The sequence below is a fragment of the Anopheles gambiae genome, chromosome 2 (assembly GCF_943734735.2).
Source record: "Anopheles gambiae chromosome 2, idAnoGambNW_F1_1, whole genome shotgun sequence".
In the NCBI taxonomy this organism is placed as follows: domain Eukaryota; kingdom Metazoa; phylum Arthropoda; class Insecta; order Diptera; family Culicidae; genus Anopheles; species Anopheles gambiae.
In genome coordinates, this window is record NC_064601.1 from 106,736,491 (window position 1) to 106,756,184 (window position 19,694).

General features: G+C 44.0%; 1 protein-coding gene across 3 annotated transcripts in view; it reads left to right on the forward strand.

Moving 5' to 3' along the window:
• LOC1270300 (diacylglycerol kinase 1) overlaps positions 1 to 19,694 on the forward strand; it is an 80,753-nt gene that overhangs the window by 3,813 nt on the left and 57,246 nt on the right. The gene's annotated exons all lie outside the window — the stretch shown is intronic.

Consider the following 19,694-nt stretch of genomic DNA (forward strand, 5'->3'; position numbering starts at 1 on the left):
ATCGAACCACTTTTTCTCGTTATTAAATTCGGCAGAAACGTGCTATCGTGCTTTCCATTTGCCGTTGTATTTTCCGGAAATGGAGTCGATATAATAGTACGCCGTCTTTCGCACTGTGTGTCAAAAAGCAAATGGAAAGATCCTTTAAAAAAACAGACCCAACACAAGACAGCATTGCTTCTTCTCATTTTTTCGATAAGGGTGGTCGCATTCTGGCCACCCGAATATTCATTTCCCTATTCTAAGTAAAATAAGTGTTTTTTTAGGTCCTCGTCTTTCAAAAGTTGTTGTTGTGTGTTCGGAGCAGAGAGTGCGGATGAAATTCGCATTTTGTTGTCGCAAATTGTTCCCCAAACCACACCCGATGCGGGTGAAAAGTTCAATAGCAAAATAATTGCATTAGAGCGTGCCGTTCGGCATGTATTGGTGGTTTTAGGAAAGGGAGGATGGGGAGAGTTCTTTGGCCGCAGACTGCCTGGCTAGGAATGCAATTATTTTGCCGACCTAATTGTGCTTAAAAGCGCGTTGTGTTCAGTGCGGGAGATGATTATTTCTCATAACAGACCCACACACACACATAGAGGGCTGACCAAATGTTGAAAGGCATTAGGTGAACAGCAGTGGTGGCAAAATGTACATATTGATTACCCGAACGAACTCAGTATGCTGGAAATTAGGAATTGATGTCAATGTACGGCGTGTACGCAGAACTGGGCGCAATAATTTCAATATAAGTCAGAATAAATTGGGAAAGTATCTTTCTCGGGTAGGTCCACATGGACAATGTTTTAGAGCAGCGGTCTCCAAACTAAGGCCCACAAGCGGCACTTCAAGAGATAAAAATCAAGCTTTAATAATATGATGCTGAAGAAATGTGATATATGTAGTTGGCATTTTATTATAAAAAAGAGATTTAAAACTTCACCCATTACCTAAGGGTAATGTCAAAATGGCGAAGAAATGTAGCCGGTGAACTGAAAAGTTGGGAGACCCCTGAGTGAGCTGAGCTTGCTGTTTTGTGAAATTTTGCTGAAATATGTTTATTATTTGAGTTTAATCAAAATTGCGAAAAAAGCACCACGGTGCTCTGTCAATGTAAAACAGAATACGTCGAGTACGATTCTCTGAATAACTGCTCGTGGTGCTCGGTATGATACATCAAACTCTGCAAATGATAAGGTCATGTTCTGTAGAATTGGTTCATGTTTCATGAATTGTGAGATCATGTTTCAAATTTTGGAAAATGTTAGAGCAGTAGTTATAAGGGATCTAGCGAAGTAACCAATGATCTAACTCCAGCTACCGGTTCAATTAACCACGACCAAGATCTCATTCCCGGCTCATCTTTGAAGTCTTCTTCGACTTTTCTTCGAAGGCTTTAAGGAAGAGCATCCTCTCTATAATTATACCCAGATCTTAACGTGTTACTAAGCTGTCAACCGATGTCAGTAGAACAAGCTGACAAAACAGTTACTGGACATCAACTGGACATCCTATAGTACTAGAACTTCACGTAAGAAGAAATACACCATACAAATGACTTAAAAAAAACTGTGCAAAAATGTAGACACTTCTCGAAGAGTTTCGAACCGCTTACAGTGCCGTATCTGGAACTCAAACACGTTCATCTTAGCGTCAAATAGTACTGTTTGTTTAATAATCAACCTACCTTTATCGAATCGTTTTGGAATCGATTGAGACTCGTGCTTATCGTACGCTACCGTAACAGCAACATTGTAATATTCAGAGCCCGTGAAACCTGGCCTGGACATGGGCGCATTTTTTTCCGTCACTACCGGGCGACCGCACACCTCAATATACCACCACTACCCCATTTAGCAATCCCAACTGGATCGAATGTTTGCGATTGAACTTCATTTGCAATCATTGTTTTGTTTCGCATCGAAAGTATGCAAATGTTGTCGCTCCATGGTGCCCCGATACCGAAATGCACACACAGTTCCGGGCGTGTTCCGCTGTTTCGCAAGGTGATGCTGCTACTGATGCTGCCCCGTGTCCCGACCAAACCGGAGTTTACCTTCCCCGGGCGGAACGCGCGATGGTGCATATCGGTGCAAAATGTAAATGAAACAATGAATAAAGAAGGAAAGGGGTGACTGGGCCGATTCGGTGCCAGGAGTGCCGGTACATCGAGCCGCACTCCCGTCCCGTGTATGTTTGCACAAGTTTCTGATTGCATCGTATTATTTGTTCCAACCTTTTTTCTTGTTCTGCTGCCCTGGATGTACTTTGTCGCTGTGGAAATGGTGCCACGTATTGAAAAAGAAATCCTACAGCGAAAAAGCAGGTGAACTTTTGTATGATAAAGCTGGCACGGTAGCACGGTTTGGTTGGTTGTTGCTGCCAGGGAACGTATGTTAAATTCATGTATGTGTGTGTGTGGATGTGTAAAGGATAAAGGTAAAGTCAAAGACGACACTGTCACACGGCGGGAGCTATTAGTTCATCCTGGGCAAGAAGTTATGTGTCATGTTTATTGTTTGTATGTGTTGGTAGGCTTACAGATTTGTTTCGGATAAAGTTTTCTAGGCGAGTTTGCTATGCTTCACGAAAACATAAAAAGAGAGTGTGAGAGAGAGGGCCAGGAAGTTTCAAAGAAGCAGACTAAGTGCGATAGAGTTGTAGGTTGCCGAAAAGTTTCCTTCATTAAAAAATAAGCTTGTGCTTGTTAAGAACGCTGGGGCGCTCTCCTAGCCCGCGTTTTGGACTTCTTATTGATGTTGTACAAACTTGAGACAGTTGTAGCCGAAGTCACTGACTGAACTCGAACATCAGAGGCTTTCCTCTGGTGACGCATGACCCACTTTGTGGGCCCTACCCTAACGTATAATAAATCTTTCCACCGGACAGACCACTCCCACTCCACCTGGCACAGGCAAACATGCTGGTGTGATAAGTTTTTAATTAGTACAAGCCACGCGAAAGAGAGGAGTGATTATTTATGTAACATACATTAAAATCGACCTGCCTGGGGAGGGTTGGGGAATTCCGATTCCGCTTACTAAACGATCCTGTTTTATGTTCAAATCGAGCAATTGAAGAATTTGAAACACCCGCTAAACGAATCCTTCGGGGGCAATGGAAAGAACACAAACCCAAGATATCCATTAACCAGGGCAAAATCGTTACAATCATCGAGTTGGAACCAAGTGACAGACTGAGCAATGCAGTCCGATGTTCCTGTCCGTTCTATTATTGTTCAGCAATGCCACAGACAGGTAAGAAACCGTTCGATGCTCCTTGTTGCATCAAAACACATTATTGGCACTCTCGCTGCTCTGCTGTGCTCTCCATCCATGTCGCACCAAATCAACGTTCGACAACGTGACGGACGATCGGACGAGCTGTTTGGAGCCGTTGGTGGTCGCCTTCTTATGCTCTTCTTGCTTCGGCGATGAAGAAGAATGCTAGAAAGGGAGATTAAGATGTATCTTCACCTCCACGCTCTTATCGTCCCATTCTCAAGTCGAGGGTCGGTTGCCAATTTACGTCAAATAGTCTTTTCGCCCCCAAAAGCACTCGAGCCGACCTTTCCATCAAGCTCTGCCTGGATGCGGATGGTGGATTGTCGAGATGTGGTGCAGTGTTCTCGAAAACTCGTTCGACCATCTCTGCTCGATTGCTCAAGAAAACTCCCATAAACGTCATCGGCCGCCCCAGAGAATGCAGGACAACGGGTAACAATGATCGCTGCAGCATTGGTATGTGTGCAGTTTTGCCTCGGGGTCGTGTGGGCGACAACACAACCGGCCACAACTGTTCCGTCCGCTGCTGGCTGCAAGCGCAATCGACCATGTGTCTGGCAGTCGCTTATAATGAACGTCCGACGCGCGGATGGATCGACCATTACGTTCGCTTTTATTTTTTATTTCATTTTTTTCAGAAAGAAAGTCTCCTTCCACGAAGAACGGCTGCCTTGCCCGTTTTCCAACATTTTTATGTCGTGCCGGCTGGCCGGTTGCGGTGGGAGTTATAAAGTTCTAACGAAACGAGTTTATGCCGCGCACGAAAACCGGGACGCTTCACGACCCCGCCAGCTGTACAGTGTGGCTGTGTGCGTCCTTAGCGAGCAAATGGCAGCCGGCAAAGCGGGCCTGACATTGGACTTTGCCGCTTGCCGCACTTTCTAGGGCGACATACTGAACCTGACTTTGGCGAGCTCTGCTCGGTGTTCGCTTGGTGCAGCAGGCGGGACAGGACAGAGCGAGTGCAAAAGAGGGTAGTAGCAATCATTGTAGCTCTGTGCTACTGCTGCACCAGACCAGAAGGCAACCAGGACTCCATTCGTACCGAAAGTGAATGCATTTCATTATGGTGCCGCCGGCATTTTTGGTGCAATTGTGGTGGTTGGTGGTAGTAGGACCATTGTATCGTATTATTTTGTGGCACTGATTTCGTTTCGACTCTGGGTGCGACCGCTGGAAGCTTTTTAACACTTTGGCCCGCTTTGTTGGGTTTATTGGACTTTTCATTCAGCTGTCACCGGTAATAAGTTGGGCTCATAAAAAAAAACAAAACGGTGCTGCTTATTAAAATCTACTTCATTCGTTGGTGAGCTTTTGTGCTGTCACTCGGCAGCAGTGGTACCAGAATAGACAGAGTGTATAGCGAGTTTCTTTAGATTTCTGCTGCGTCATCGTAGCGGAAAGCATCTGCAATGGTTGACAGTAGTGGCTTCTAAATACAAAAGTAAAAATAAATTAGGGCAAGTATTTCCTTCGGAAGTTCAATTGAATGTAGGCAAAATGGCCCATAAATTTGGCTTACAAGATTGATCCATGGAATGAATGAATTGCCATTTGAATATGGATCTGACACATTTAGATCTTGGTTTATAAGCCACACTTTTTCTTATCTCGTTAAAAGACGCTCACAATGTTATTTTGTCGGTAACAGTCAATTGTCTGGGACGGTCTCATGGAATAACGTGCCCGTCATGGGTACAAGCCTAGAATGGACCGTCCCCCCATAGCAAGGATTGACTATCCGGCGACGTGGTAATGAATTAAGCCTCGAAAGCCTGTATAGGCCTGCATGTCCGCGTAGGACGTTACGCCAAATAGAATTCGATCGTCTCAGTATTGGCGTCATTGTCGTCATTGCCAGCGAGGAGAGGTAAAAATTGGACAAATTACACAGTTTTTGCGACTCTTACACCATTTTAAATTAATATCGAAACTTTCAACAGTTTAATACACTAATATTTCACTAACTCTACGCAAATGATAACGTGTAGCGGTCATTACAAACGCTTTGAAATTTTGAAGCACCAGTTTACGGTTACCACGGCGCACACTCTCGCTCCACACTCCGCTAATCGATCTTTAAGTAAAATTCGATATTAATTGTGTGCGCTCGATATTATCTCACCACATAAATCGATTACCATTTACGTCGCGCGGCTGACAGCTTTGATTAACTCCAAGGTAGTGCACGGGACAGGCCTACCAGTCGCTTCGAACCATATTTCCATGCCGTGCATGCGTGAGTGCCCTTTGCTCTGTTAGTCATTAGCCGGTGGATGAGATTACATAAATTAAAACCATGGCGACCGGGAGCATCAGTTTATGTTCACCTGGAACACAACGCACTGTCTTAGGAGTGCTGTCTTCTGCCGAAGTGCCGAATCGGCCCGGAAGATGAGCCAATGTGCGTACCAGCCTGTGTATGTGTGTATCTAATCAAATAAACATTGCCGGTCCCGGGATGAGGTGCGATGATCATTGAGTGATGCGAGCGGTGCGCGCGTACGTTTAGTGTGATGAGGCAGTAAAATTGTGCCTCCCATCATCAAACACCTGGCGAAGCATTAGCACGCTCGCCCGGCATGTGGCGCCCGTGTTCCGGTCGCAATGGGGCTGAAGGGTAGGCAGGGCGAAGCGGCGGCGAGGTTGTAATAAATTCACATTACCCATGATGCTGAACGAGAGGAACAGCTTACGGCGGGAGGTAAGAGCAGCATTTATTTGCATTAGAGCTTGCTTGCTGAAGGATTGCACGGGTAGCACAAGCAGCAGCAGCAGCAGCAGCAGCATTCGTGTGAGGCTGATAATTATTACAGCACAGGGGATAGGGCTATAAAGCATACACGATGCGCCCATTGCTCCTATGGGCATCGTATTCGGTGGACAATGGCTTAATTTGAGCTTTTGGCTTTTTGATGCTGCGCCGAAAAGTGATCCAAAGTAGTGGGTGATCTTATTGCTCACAAAAAATTGCGTACGTAGCTTTTGGCTTTTTGATGCTGCGCCGAAAAGTGATCCAAAGTAGTGGGTGATCTTATGAGCTATAGTTCACTTTAAAGCACGCATTGTATTGAGTTTGATTAAAAAAATCTTTATCAGGTGTAATTTATATTCTAGTATCTAACATATTTAGTATCAATATTTCCAGTCTGAACACATCCTTCCGGGATTTCTGTCGGCTCGAATGAGTACACTTACTGTGCGAGCGAAACGCTTCCCGATTAAATATGACACGCGAGACAGATCGTACCCTACCACAAACCAGCCGAGTTAATGCGATCAAATATTCGTACGACTGATTTTCTCCAGACTCCCGAGGCGCACACAACCATGTGCCCGCAAGCATTCCGAGAAATCCGTCCATCGATTCTTGATTCAGTGGTTCGTAAAACAAAAATAACCAGAGCAACGTCACTGAAGCAGCGCGGCAAAGGGTGTAGGACTAAAGCATATCACTCCCTATTGCCGGAGTGGAGAAAAATTGGCCATCGTCATCGTCAGCGGGAACCGAGCGTGTCGTCCCATGGTGCGATTCCAATGGCTCCGACTGTCCCGCGTGACATACGGATGATAAATTATGGTTCACGTTGGCTGCTTCCTGCTTTTTGCTCCCGTTACCGTTCGCCCTTTGAACATGGGTGGGGGGTGTTTCCAGCAGCCACAGTAAAGGAAGGAAAATAAAACAACGAGCCAGGGGCCCTCCAGTGCCGGCGTGTCCTTGGGTTTCCGTTTCGGGTTTCTAAGAGTTCCTTAACCACGGAAAGGATTATATGATATTAGCAGGCGGCTACTAGTTCAGCTGCTCCTCCGACACGCAATGGATACTTGGGGTGGGCTACACACAGACACATATACACACACTGTCTGTGTCTCTCACGGGATTATTCAGCAAAAAAGCCTGAATTTTGTTACTTCGAGTCGTGACGATGAAGGTCGTCAGTAAGGGACATCCCAAACCCAATATCCTTTGCCGTCTGGGCAGCTGGCGTGTATGTGTGGTGTGGTGCGGAGACGAGCAAAGCTCATGGGGCGAAGGTTGTGTATATCTCGCGGTTTGTAACGGCAAAACCCTCTGATTCGCTCGGTCGGTGATTGCTGTGTAATCAGTTTTCCTTTCCACTGGGGGGACAAACCGTACACGCGCTGCATGGAGCGAAGGAAGGATGTGATTTTTTTTAAATACAGCGAGGACACTTTTGATTCTCGCGTGGGTGGAATTGGGATCGTGCGTGGGATGGAAGACATGTGTTAATTATTATTTATAAGCACGTGCGTGTGTATGAAACTGTAGAATATATTATACGTCTTCCTCGTGTTGTGGTGATTGCATTTTTAGAACATTCTTCCATGTTGGCGATAAAAGATGTACAGCACGTTGACAAACGAATTCTGAAATATGATCCTAATAATGTTTTGTTGAAGAATTTCTCAAGAAAATAATTCTGATTTACCATCATCACGACAACAAAAATGGACCAAATCTTTAAAGCTGTGAAACATTAAAGCATAGACCACGAAATAGCGAAAACGTTAACGTTACCTCACGGTCTGCGCCTTGTTTCACACTAAACCGTTCAAAGGATCAAACAGTAGTAAAACAATTACGAATGATTAATTGTTGGCTCGATAATTTAAACCATCAGTTGCCTTCTCGCCTTCCAGAAACCATCCAAAAGGATCGGGAAAGTCGTAATACCCCACCCGGCGGTAAACAATGCCCAAGGCGACGTTTAATCTTGCATTTTTCGAATTAAATAACCTCAATTTCGTGGTAGAACGGGGCCACGGTGTTTTTAACCTCCCTGTCCACCATTTGCCCGCCCTCTCGCTTTCTGGACCGTAATGAGCCCGTCCCGGGCGGTTCATGAAATATGAAAACGCATAAACCATACCGCGCCCATTGGGTCGAATTTACGAAAATATCTTTACGGCCTGCCTGGCTGCCTGCCTATTCCCGTCCCGTTCCCGTCGGCAACGGTCTGCTCGGAACAGATTTTGATGACCGACCGCAGCGCCGAGAAGCTGAAAGGAGTTTTCAGCTAGAGGCTGCTGCGTTTCAAGCGCCGGTTTGAAGCGCGCTTGGAACAAATGCACCGCTTTTACACCGCTCGCAACAACCGGATAGGAGAGCTCTCTCAAGTGGCTGTCCAATTTTAATGTTTCCGAACAACTTCAAATTAGATTCTGGCGGCTCGGCTGCAGCATTCATTATTATTGCACGACCAGAACCACACGCGGGGGTAAGGGGGGAAATAATGGAAGAATATTGCAAGAAAAACCGGGACGAACCTGCGCGTGAAATTATAGTACACATAATTTACAAAACGTCTAACCGAGGCTAACACTTTGGCTCTGCGTTTGACGAACGAGACCTGCGTTGCGTCGTAGCTACGCTGACGAGCCGGGGAATGGGTGATGTGCCTTCTGGTCGCACATTGTGTCGCGCTGACGTGCACGCTGAATGTTGTATATGGTACGGCGCGAGAAACATTGCGAATTAACCCAATTAATTATTTTATACTTTGTTTATTTTTCCCTTCTTCGTTCCGATGCGCGCGGATGGTGCGGACGTTGGCATTGGTGGAAAGGCATGACACAAGGCATGTCGATCTCCGGCAGCAGTACCTTCACAGTTCAGGCAAAGAAACAAAAAAATATATGCTTGCGGCTGTCAGCACGCGTCCTGCACGCGTCCGCACCACGCGCACAGCTGCGGTCCACGGAGCATCGGTTGGGTTTGGGTATTGATGTTGGGAAAGCAAATTTTCTCCACTGCCGAACAGGAGCTGCCGTTCCAGCCCGCGTGTCTTTTCTTTTTTTTTTTTTTTGCTCTGTGGTGGAGTCTCGTAAAAGGCATTCGTGAACGCCAGGGTTTGGGATGAAATGATAAGTTACCTTGGCTTGAATAATGATTTTTTGTCATTGATATTTTATTGCATACTTCAAAATAATTTATTGAAAATTCCAATCAATTTAAAATGAGCTAAATCTGCACAATAGGCCCTGGGATAAAAAAAATCGTTATTTAGTGTTTTTGGTTTTGGTCCTTCGAGCCGGATCTTAACCAAAGACTTGAAAATTTAAATTCAAAAAGGCCACCTTACACAATTAGAGCATCTTGTCTGTGGCAATTGGACCTTACAATAGTGTTCAGCATCCACAGTTAAGTCTCTATGAATCATAGTATACTAATACAAAAGTTAAGATAAGCATAAGTATCAAAACTTATCTCTCACGCCATCTCTTGATCTGTTCAGATCGCACAAAAAAAACGAAAGCGGTATGTTTTTTCTTCTTCCTAAATTTCCACTTTTACATCCCGATGCGCGAGCCCGGTTATGGAGTTGTTTACTGCTCGGTTGTTTGCATGTATTCGTTACAACCCGCCGTTTGACGTCATTAACCGGCTGTAGAAATTGTGTACGATTTTTTCTTCGCCTTTTTTCCCTTTACCGCGGCCTTTCTTTCCCCCATACAAACTTCACCTTTTGCTAATTTCCCGCCCAGCGTACCAAACGGCACTGCCAGCCAGCGCCCGGGCTGATGTAGGAGTTTTCGCTCACTCGATCAGTGGTGTGTCCAACTCAAGGGGAGGGGGGTTACCGTTTTCTTTCGCCGTGTGTTTGTGCCTGCACCTAAACCTCCTGAAGTGTTAGCATGATACGACGAACCTCTAGCGCGTTTGGTCTTCCATTCCGTGCGTGTTGTGTTTCTTCTCGCTGCTCCCCGCTCTGGCGAATGCAACGGAAAGGCGTTGGTGTGGTGTGTTTGATGTTTGCAATAATTTTGCTTGTTATTACTGCTGATGAAGGTGGGTGCGCTGTGGTGCGTTTGGCTGTGTTTTGCGCGGCCAACTTTTCTGTTTTCATTTGCCTGACCGCTTTGTTTGTGCACCGCTTACCTTCGGGGCGGGCGAAGCGAATTTTCTTATGCTTAACTCATTAATCTTCGCCAGCTCCTCACGCCAGTTCGCACGGCGTGGCGGCTTGTTGTGATGGTTTCATTAGTGCCCCGGGCACATACACACATACAACGATATACACATGTGTTTGCCATTCCCCATTTCTCGTCCGGTGTTGGTTTGGCGGAAGTGCACAGCGAAATTTAGTTTCGAACCAACCTGTATATACACCTCTTCCACCATTCTTTTTTGTACTAGCAGAACGTATAGAGTGGTATAACACGAGGGTGGGTCAATGGTGAGGCCGTTTAGTCGTTTGGGTTTGTTGAATTTTTAAACGGGAAGAAGCAGAAAACAACCTTATCCCCTGTGGTGTGTAAGCGAAGTTTTACTCGTACACACATTTATAATTACCCTCCAGTTTCTCCAATCCCGTCCCATACTTTCACCGTCCTAAAGTTTGCATTCTTGCCCCCCTCCTGGACGTGGTTGGCATCAGAGTGGAAATATAAACGAGTCGCAATAAATTGAACCTTGGCCTAAATCGAAGCGATCGGGGACGAGTCTTTGATCTTAGATTTGTGTTTTCCCGCTTTCTTGTACATCACAAACATGAGTGATGCTCGATAAATTCGAGCGGTGCAATAAACATGGCACAATACTGAGGTGTTGCGGTTTGGCAGCGATGCGAATCAACACCGATGTGATTACGGGGTTAAGCTGTATATACTGTGCCCCTCCGTGTGGTAAATCGGAATCGGAAAAGTTGCAAAGATTAGCAAAGTGAAAAACTAAATTCTCAACAAAAAAATATAAACATCACTAGAACATATTTGAATATTCATCATAATAAACTTGGGTATTTCAATACAATTACAAATGCATTTTTACTAGTAACTTAATAATAATCGAAAGCATTGCAGTCAATATTGTCAATAATACTTTTTGATAATGTTTGTTATAGTAATTTCATAGGTTCAATGTGTATCATAGTTTAGCAAAAAAAAAACAGTCAAAACGTGTTCTAAAAGGGAGGCAAAATAATAATATGCTTGCAATGATGACCACAACTACCTGAAACATGGTGAAAAATGCACTTTGAAATGGTGCACTAATTCTATGCTTGCAGGTTTTTAATTTTTTTTATCTACTACCAGCAAAATTACGGCTAAAAGCAGTCTATTGATCGTGCTGAAAATGAAGGACTGAAAAGATGAAAAGGAAGCAAATGTCCTGACAGGAAGCATCACCACTTCGAATTATGTCGAACGGCTGAAAACATATATTTTTCGATAATTTATGCAGCGGCGCGCGGTACAAGCGTATGGTTCGTCCGGTCGCATGCCGCTGTGCGCTTGTTGAAGAAGCAGAGAGAGCCACCCCTGACCTGAATCATTCATCTCACGGGGTTGGGCGACAAGTTAAACTTGTCAAAAACTTCAGCAAAACATGATGCGACCCCCCTCTCTGGGGACGTTGTCACCCCGAACATGGTCGTTCGGGGTCCGTTCGCTTGTCTGTACATGTGCCTTTTTGCTAGCTGCGCATCGAACTGCTGCTTGCTTTGGGGGATGCCGGGGCGAGCGATGCTATTTAGAAAAAAAAAAAAAAAAATAGAGCACAAATAAAGCGATAGGAGATGCGGTCCGGGGGATTGACTCACGGTCGCTCTTGGCGTGCTTGCGTGATACTTGTGCGATCGGAGAACATCGAATGTCGAGTGCATTCGGTGAACGTGCTTGTATCGCTGAATGGGTTTTTGTTGTTGCTTTTTCGATGCATCCCATCGCATCATCGCACAAACACACACACACACCTCTTTTGCGTTATGAGGAGATAGATAAACTGTTCCTTCCTACGATGAAGCTTGACTTTATGGATCACGCGGTGAGCGAAACGTGTAGTGCATCTGTTAGAAAGCACATCCGGACGATGAAAGATGCTGATGTATGCTCGATGATTGCCAGTTCAGAATATGAGTATGTATTCAGTGATGTTACAGCACACCACAGTACGAGCACTGCGAAGGGAATAAAACATCATCTTGAATTAATTGCATACACAAACCACTTTTTAATACAGCCACAGAAAGGCAAGATAAGTTGAAAAAAAAGAGCGACATGAAGCTAATAATTGTGTGTTAGCTTATCTGTGGAACCTCTCGTGTATTCAGTTCTGCTTCAATTTGTTTGTGCATGTATTTTTTTCTGTTGCCATAACATGGTACAAACAAAGGAAAACAAACAACGAAACAACAGCCACAGAACACATAAAAAGCAAATGATAAAACTGCTCCCAATGCACGCAGAACGTTCCGAAGGATACATGATGAAATGCAATGCAATACAAAAGCAATGCTTCGGGGGCTGTGAGTAGTGTAAGGTTTTTTTTTGCAATGATGCGTTGCATTATTGCGATAGTAGTTGTCCCCCCTGGCAACCGTTGCAAACGGGAGCGTGCTGTCTCGTTGTCCTTCTGTGGTGCATCCAATTTGTATGATATCCAGTTTGCTCGGCCCGGCGTCGTTGGTCGGTCCCTATCCGACCTTTCATTTGGAGGGATTATTTGAGTTGAGTTTTTTACCGGCTTGGGCACATGCTGGGTACACATTGGCTGTGTATTTTTATGCACATTTTGAAGTTTCATTTAACGTGTGCTCGGTAGTGTTCGTCCTGGTTTAAAGGATGATTTTTTCGATCTTGAAATGTATCGATGCAGCTGGAGCAAGGGGAAATCCTGTAGCGCCTAGGGGAACAAAAGAACCTTTTGCTTTACGGGTAAATGCGATTTTCATAGCAACCGTTTTTATTATGCATTAATTCAGCACCGCCAGCCTAAAATGTAGGTCACTCATGGTAGTATTAATCGGATCTGGTATGTGAAAATATTAACAGATTTGTATGTTTATTGTTCAACAAACAACGAGCAAATATTATTAAATTTTAAACATGCCACAACAGAATGTAAGTGCTAATATTATTGAACCCAATTCAATTGTATTACTGTTTCTAGTTCATGTAACATGTTAAACCAATCATACCGATTACCCTTATCTAATTATTTTATAATTGCGAAGCTGAGTGCACCAATGCATGCATCTAAAGGTCTTTTGACGTCAAATAGCAGGTCTTTAAATTGTTTGCTTACTGTCATTAACCAATGGAGTCACCTGAAATGGTTGTTTCATACCCGAAAACATGTGTTACTATGCAAGTTTTGCCTCATGTCTTGTTTGGCTTTAAATACTCTTCACCTTCCACTTCACTCTCTGACAACTGTTGTCTCATAAATTATAATTCTAAGTGCTGTATTTGAACTCTGTCCATAACGTGCTCTGACTGCACAATGCTTCGACGTTATTTTTATTTGTTCGTTCCATATACATTCTGCAAATACTGAGCCGAACCGAACCAAGCTATCTCGTAAAGAGGCAGCATAAAACTGAAGATGATATAAAATCACCCCTTCTCAGTTTACTAAACACATAAGCACACACACACACATGCACGGTGTACCGGGTGTTAACACGTTCAGGTTCACCGAGCTTTGGCAAACGTGCATCATTATAAAGCACAGCTCATGTATCATCGGAGATTTTCACACCCACCATTTCGGTGCCATTTATTATGTGTCTCGTCTTGAGGCGGGGTGCATGCCGGTGAGCATTTTGCCGCCATAAAGCTTCCCCCAGCAATGGGTGTGCAACGATATGGGTTTACAGTAAAAGTTTATATTCATCTTCTCGGCGGTTAAGTGTGCCGACCTGTACGGTCGTTTGAAATGCAGCAGTACCGAGGCTAATGGGAAGGATGAAAAACAGCGGATCGTTTTGCGTATCACTTTCCGTTGTAAAGATTTAACACGTATCTCGAGATGCGTGAAATATGCTCAAATACATGGGCAATTTTGTTGGCAATGTTTGTTAAAAACTATACAGGACGAGTACTTGGCCGTGTTATTACGTCCGCCAACAGATCAATCGATTGGAATGCTGATAAAGGTGATTTTGAACTTGATTTAATGGAGCTATCTTTTTCAATTGCTCATCATTTTATCAAAGAATGTCTATTTTTCGTGGCACTGAATGAAGAACTAAAATTTATGAAGAAAATTATGATTTATACAATAGCTTTATAAGAAAACGATGCCCCAACATGTGGCTCATAAACCTCTATTAGACCATTCAATTTATAGGCAACCTTTCTTTATGATATTAGGTCTACTCTTACCCCGTCCTGTTCCATAATATTGCATAATATCGTCTTGCTCCATAATATGCTAAAAAAATCAATTCCATCGAACTGGTAGAAGAATACTGCGCCATGAAACATGGCGCTCGGAAACTGGACCATTTTGCCCTAGAAGAAGAACAAACAGTAATCAATAGAAATGGGCCCCATAAATATTGTATCGTGTACGTGTGCCCGTTCGAGCGGAACAATCGCTAAATTACACATCTGCCCGAGGTTAAACGATGCGCGATGCATAAATATATACATTTTTAAACACGCCTAATTACATTCGGAATAGTAACAAGGTTCCTGCCAGTCTTTCTTGGCTGGTGCCGATCCTTGCTTTCTGCCATTTTTATCAACTTCTCCATCGTGACATACTTACTTCTTCACAGTTACAGTGCACAGTAAGGGAAAGGGGTTCGTGGAAGAGACGAAAGATTCAGCTTTTTCTTTTAGTGCTTGGAAAACACAAAAGGAAAATGCATTCCGCTATCGCCGCGCAACTGCTCTAATTTGATAAGAATAGAACGCGCGAAAGGTTATCGTTGTCTTTGTGTGAGTGCTTCTATCAACCCCGTTCTGGGTGGAAAGCGATGGTTTGAAAACGATGAACGAAACACAAACACATAAAGCAAAAAGAAACACATCACGCGAACCACTACTAGGCTCTAGGATTCCCGCTTACACTCGTCCTGCATGCCCGTATTGGCCCGCAGATAAAGCCCACGGCAGGCAAGCCTGAAAGTTAGTCGGAGATAATCGATTCTTTTGCGAAGGCGGACATTCTTCTTTTGTTGTGTGTGCTATCGTTTCCCTTTTCTGGTGCTTGCCGTTCGCTCTCTCTCTCTCTCTCTCTCCTGTTCTGCTTCGGTTATGCAACAGAGCGCGAACGCAAGCACGTGCTGCCGGTACCACCACTTGTCAATGAAAATGAGCCGAGCTTTTTGCTGGCCGACGTTGCGTTTTATGCGCTATTATTTCTGGCCCTTTCTTTGCCATTCTTAGTTTTTACTTGTTTCGCGATAACCGGAGCACGCTGGGTATGGGGTAAAAAGTTACGCTTGAGAGGGGAGAGCGCGCCTGGAAAAAACTTCTTATCACACTTGCCACGGTTTCTTTACCATTTTCGGGCAGAGCAGTGGAAAGCGGAGTGCAGTGACGGCAAGCGGAACATGTATTTTCTTTCCGTTTTCAGTTGTTTCTCGTCAAAGGGTCAAGTGTTTTTCACCCCCACCGTTCGTTTTCCTTGAAATGATCTTCATCTCGCATTCCCCGGCATCCGCTACCCGGAAAAAAGGCAACGCTACGGGCAATGCATATTTTACGTTCCTGGCAAAAGCGTACGACCGGCGCTAGTTTTCGGTCCGTTTCCGCCGGACGAGCGAATAGGTTGGTTCGGTATGCTTCCGCAGAAGCGTACCGCAACTGACCCGAAATTTACTACTTCCGGAAAATCCGGCCAGGAATTGTGGGTTGCCCATTGAGTATGCGAGTAATGAAGGGAGTAGGGGGGGGGGGGGAGGGGGAAAGTAAGATAATTATCCTTGGGGCTTAGGAACCGACGAGCTTTTGCGGATAATCTCTTGCGAAATCCGAACTTCGAACATCGTCCAGTTGCTGATGTTTATCGAACCTTCTGGCAGGCGGAAACGTTTACAATGGAGCGTGGAGAGGCGGCGAAACCGAACACGCGGAGGTAACGGAATCAACGCCCACCAAAAACATTTTGCCAAAAATAATCGCATTTTCCGGGGCGAATGTTTTATTCCTGACGAGCAGCAATAACTTCCTCCCTTTTTGGCGTTGGCTCTTGCGCACTCTCGTGCACCGAACACAAATGCTCAAAGATTCATGGTAGTAATAAAGTTTATTACCATCATCTCATAATCGGCCGGCTGCAACTGCCTGGTTCCCAAATGGTTCCGTACAGTGCCATCCAGCCTGGCTGCTCGGCCAAGGTACGTCCCACAAATGGGCCCGGTAACAGGTCATGCGTAATGATTGCGGGTTAGGTTGGGGGGTGATGAATAAAACGCGTACATATGTTACTGGTGTGTGTGGTGGATGTGGTGATAAATTGTGCTTATTCCAAATACACGATTTAGATAACTAATTAATTGCATTCATATTTTGGAAGCGCGGCCCTGTACGCTGGTAACGACTTTATCACGGCAATGGGACAAATTGATGTGGCATAACTTTGTGCACCGAAGCAGAGATTAATGCTTTTTTATAGCTTTGCAATTTGTAATGCGTATGTTTCGTGTTCTTATAACTGACTTATAAGTGTGTTAGAAATAGTTAAGTCAGTGTTAGAATATGGCAGTATTGTTAGCGACCCCTGTACCGAACAATGGAGTAATCGAATCGAGGCCATCCAAAGAAAAGCGACTAGATATGCTGTAAGACTCTTACCATGGCGACAGGGCGATGTGTTACCGTCATACCATTCCCGGTGTCTGCTTTTAGGGATTCAGTCGTTGAAAAAGCGCCGTGAGAGAGCTAAATGCCTTTTTATATCATGACTACTTAACCACCATATTGATGCTCCTACTCTATTAACTGCGATAGAATTTAACGCGCCATCTAGGAATCTACGTACACGTCAATTCATATCCGTCCCTCGTTATAGAACTCGTTTTGGCCAGTCTGATCCTATGTCAGCTATGTGTCGAGCTTTCATAAATAACTTTGATTTATTTGATTTCAACATACCACAGAATGTTTTTAGAGATAGACTCAGGACACAACTTACGTAATAGTTTTATTTTCAAAATACATTTTCTATTCTTGTGCACCTGTTCTCCCCTATCGATTTATGTACCTTACAAGCACTAATTTAAGTACATTCATGTAGGATCTTCAAGATCCCGATGGATTAATCAATAAACATATTAAACATATTATGAAACGAGATACTTGGGACTTTTAGGTTTTAAAATTGAGAGAATCCATACATTTCCCACTTTTGTTATGCTAAATTTTGCTTTCCAACACTTTATCCAAACATTATTTTTACTTTGTTTCTCATGCACTATTCCCAAGTCTAAAGCAATGTATCAATTTGCCTATTAACTCGATTCATGCGAACATATTAAATTTAGTCGAAAGTGAATTTAACACTTACTGCACTCGTACAGATTCCCTCCGGGGAGGACACACTCAGCATTGGCACGACCACTGCCAAAGTTAATCAATTTAGTAGCATTGCGGTTTTAATGGCATTAAGGGATGCAGCAGTGCGGAGAGTGTATATTTATCACACACCCACGGCAATTGGCAATTGAATTTTGACTAACTCCATTTGTCCCAGGAGCAAATGAAGTGGTTTTACTTTACTTGCGTCAAACATTGGAACATAATTTCGGTCGACAAAATGCGTGCGGTGTCGTCTTCGTTCAACAACTGCGCGAAATGTGCGGTTCATAATGTACACGTGGAAATTCAGCAGTACAAGACAGCAAAACAAAAAAGGTTAATTGATAAACAAAGGCAGACATCAGCGGGAGATATACCATCAGTTCATGAAGTCGCCACGATTGTCAACCAATCCTGCGCTGACACAATCGTCGCATGGTGATGCATTATGCAGCAGCGATGATGACGGTGAAATTGATTCTTGCACTCTCTTCATCGCACCGCACAGTAATGGAGTCAGTGTGTAATAATGTTGACAGCAGCACGTTCTACCGCTTGCTTGCCATCCACCGTCCGCTGTTGAAACTATGCCTGCGCTCTGCACCACACAGCTGTTCTCCCGCTTTGCCACCGGACGGGGGCAATACACTCAATAGTTTATGCTTACTACAGCAACATCCATAACCGATGCTGCTGCTCCCGATGTCACTGGTACAGAATTATGCATGCCACTATCGGGGGGGTTTGCCTGCGAAACAATAGCTCTGTGAGCTGCTGATACCGATGTCACGGAGCGCGGTGCTGCAGCGTCCTCGAGTCCTATCGAATTGCTTCCGAACAGCCGGCAGGGTTGTGGTGCGGAAGCTTTTGAGCCATTCCGGTATGATGTGTCAACCTTTGCAGCGAATCTGCTGGGAGAATCGTTCTTTGTTTTGTTTTCCTTTGTGCCCGTTGATCAGCAAACGATACAAATGGAATAAATGCTTTATAAATAAATAGAGGAACGAGGGTAGTGCCAACTGTTACAAAATATCATCAGGATGAAGACGACAAGGTAATGTCCCTGAGATTGCACCAGCACTATTTATTCATAACCTTTCATAAGATACCGTTGTGCTTATTGTAAGTTTTGTGTTGTGGTTTTAGTTCAAAGAAATTGGTTATGCCAATAGATTTTGGATGCAAGTTTGATGTTATTTGGAGTACCCTAATGTCTATAGCGTTTTTAATAAAACATGTATGCTTATTTATGGAGGTTGCAATTGGAAGTTGCTTTCCATCGTGTTCCTTTGTTTGCAATCTTTTAAATGGAGTGATATCATCTACCATATCTCATCAGCCATATCTCCATCGACCAGAGCAGACAGCAATTCCAAAGAGCAATAACTAAGTTATACACTGGATAAGGTAGAGTTTTCCATTTCTATGTTTCTTAAAACGGTTTTACAGATGCAGTAGGAAGAGTTAGATGCTCACGTATGAGAAGATTGCGTTCGTCATCGGGATCAGTTCATATGGGACACTCTTACTCTACTTTCGGATCATTCCCAGTGCTTTTTATCGATTGGAAATGAATTGCTGAAATACTACAATGGTCTTTGCGAGTTCTTGATGTGTTTTTATAGGATCTTCATCGAACGTTGCCTCCCGTCCATCCTTATATGTAATTGGAACTCTGGAACGTTCTTCGTATTTTAAACAGAAACCGGTACATAACTTCCGACATTGTTCTTTCAGCCATAGCATAGTGTCCATTTGCTGACCGCAAAATTCAATGGCTTTTGGTAGACGTTTTCTGTACATTATCAGTTCTGTACAAAAAAACACTTTTTGCTAAAAAAGTTACAATATTTGGAGCTTACAAAAACAATGCTGTACTGTACTGTGGCGAAATGAAGAATGTTGGAAAAAACAAAAAGATGACATCTCAAAATTACAATGTTATCTCATTAAACAAACATGCAATAAACGCATGGTGACATCTAACATCAAAACACTGCGACTTTATTGGTACCTGATAGCCTTTTCCAAGTCAGACGTCATGATCTTTCTAGTTTCCAATCCTTTATCTCTTATACCAGTTTCCCAATGTAGAGCATATTTTATGCTTTCATTAGCAAAGCAGACAGGAGTAATCATGCACTGGCACGGGAT